The sequence below is a fragment of the Buceros rhinoceros genome, unplaced genomic scaffold (genome assembly GCF_000710305.1).
Source record: "Buceros rhinoceros silvestris isolate BGI_N320 unplaced genomic scaffold, ASM71030v1 scaffold7162, whole genome shotgun sequence".
Classification (NCBI taxonomy): domain Eukaryota; kingdom Metazoa; phylum Chordata; class Aves; order Bucerotiformes; family Bucerotidae; genus Buceros; species Buceros rhinoceros.
Genome location: NW_010398243.1, coordinates 79,800 through 82,254, shown reverse-complemented (window position 1 = coordinate 82,254; position 2,455 = coordinate 79,800). Strand labels below are relative to the sequence as shown.

Genomic DNA, 2,455 nt, shown 5'->3' with positions numbered 1-2,455 from the left:
CCTGCCACTAAAATGACCTGGGGTACAAAGCAGTCATCGCTGGCAATAATAAATTCCTTTCTTAAACTCGGTGCCAGGGTGTCCAAGACGTTAATGCTCAGATCTGCTAATCATCACCTCCTTCACTCTGGTTGACCTGGACGTTCTCAGGCACCAGTCTGTTCTCCGAAGATCAGAACAGAAACGTTACACAGAGAAAGAGAACAGCTAGCAGCGTGTATCATTTATCTGAGATGCCAAGCAAGTAAGTGAAGCAAATAAATTAATGCTGAAGTTTGACTGTAGGCTTTTGCATCACCGATTTCAACAGGAGTTAGAGGTGATGAGATTCCTTGTTGGAGAAAGGACTCACTGGTAGCACAGACCTGAATGTTTGTTGTCGTGCAGATACCACAGTTTACGTTTAAAAGATGCTTTTCCTCCCCATGAAACTAATGTGGATGCAGAGGGTGACTCTGACCTCAGACTATGCACCATAGCTGTGTCACCATTACATGACAAGAGAGCCACAACGTCCCATCTCATGGAAGAACAGGTCTGCTTTGTGAACTACAGACCCGTACAGAGCCTGCTCTCTCCAACCCAGCGGGAATTCTGCCATCGTTTTCGATGCATGATTCGATCGTTACATGGTTGTAAACCTGACCTGTCTCAGAAGCTGTCAGGGTCTGTCTGAGATGAAACAAGCTTGTGCTGTGTTAAAGCAAGGGAGAAAGGTGCTTGGGTGCTTACAGCAACGCAGGGCACAGTCAAGCACCCCCCTGCTATGCTGATAGCCTATAAAGGCACCAGCGAAACCATCCAGGCACGTCACTGGTGGAGTCTGCGAGGTAGAAAGGAAAAGCTCTTCTACAAATGTGTCCTGGGAAATTATATCCCTGTCATCCACCGTGGCCCCCGCTGCCAGGGAGATGATGGAAATGAGGCCCGAGCTTCTGCTCCTTCATCCATGGGGAGGGCAAGTGGCTTCCAACGCCAAAAAGCATCTGGGGGAAGGGATGCTGGAATGGGTCAGGTTTTGTTGTCCTGCCAATCTCTGGGATGTCTAAACAGAGACAGACTCCGTGCAGAGTCAGGAGGATGGAGTGTGAAGCGCCCTGGCTGTGGCTCCTCAGAAGGAGGAGGACTCAGTGATTATTCTGGAGTGGACTCTGTAGGCTGATCAGCTATTCAGGAGAGGCAGTTGTGGCAACGCAGCAAAAGTCATTTATCTCCAAGTCCCCCAAGGCAGTGGGAGGGACGAGCACAGATTCACAGCTAGGAAAGGAGATCTGGAAGCACTTCACAGGCCCCAGGGAATGGACTGTTTAAGCAGATGGAAGAGCCTCCATCACACACAGCAGTGTACAATGACCAGACAGAACAAGGGCCCAGCGGTTCCTCGCCTCTCAGTTAAAAATAAACAGCAAGGCCTTGTGCGAGGGTGGTGCTGAGCGAGACAGAGACCTGAAGAATTCACCTCCGCGCCTGGGAGAACTCCATGAATCATGCTCAGCGAATGAGGAGATGGGAAGAATACTTTCTTTTCCCAGACATGGCTACAGTAGATTGCCTCGGGCATTGTGAGGGCTGGTTGCTCAGTGGTTAACTCAGCCTCCTTGGCATGCAACTAAAATTAAACTTGCAGGAGCCATCAGACATGACAGTGATTAAAACCCTGGGCTCAGGAGAGGGCTCCGTGGATCCTTCCCCATACAGATAATATTTGTGGGCTGTTGAATTAAAGGTAGAGACATATCTAAGGGCAGTTGACCCTGAAACTATGACACGAACTATTTCCAAACGCACAAGAAGTCTATTTAAAACCTGCCCTCTAACATAAATAGCTCTTTTTATTTGCAGGTAGCCCTCGGCCATCAGCTCTGGGCAGCGTGCCATGCTCTCAGGAATTACGGCACCTCGGGCTGTCGTGTAGCTTTGCCTCTGGCACCCACTAAACAGCTTGTGTCACCTCACAGATATTCTGATGCCAGTCCCTGCAGAAGAATGGGCTTATTCACCCCTGTCTACAGCAGCCTCTGGAGCGGAATGCAGCAGCTGGTTTTCAAGCAGCTTACAGAAAAAACGGAGCTGACAGACGCTACCTGGGGTAACGTGAATATGGGGAATGTAATTACATCACCCCATTAAAACTTGGCAAGGCCACCAGTGACATTACGGTAGCAAGAAGCACTGCAGAACCTTTTGTGAGCACAAGTTCTTACTATGTCGTTTGGTCCTTCTATCTCAACGATGGCATCTGCTGCAGTATCTTGCAGCCTCATTTCAGGAGACTGCCACTGAACAGAGTAATGGTGGTTAAGCAACTCGTGAACTGTTCTCCAGGACTGACCGACTCTGATCATTAAGAAAGAGCCTGGGCAGCTATATCTGTCAAGAGCTGGAGCAAAAGGAAAGGGAATTGTATGTGAACATAAGCTCAGAGTCAGCACCCTGGGAATGCTGTCTCCCAGCA

The 2,455-nt window shown here is 49.2% G+C and overlaps 1 protein-coding gene across 1 annotated transcript in view; it reads right to left on the bottom strand.

Moving 5' to 3' along the window:
* The window catches only part of LOC104488922 (solute carrier family 35 member F4-like), a gene marked incomplete at both ends in the record, with an annotated part of 11,595 nt that overhangs the window by 1,259 nt on the left and 7,881 nt on the right, over nt 1-2,455 (bottom strand). The gene's annotated exons all lie outside the window — the stretch shown is intronic.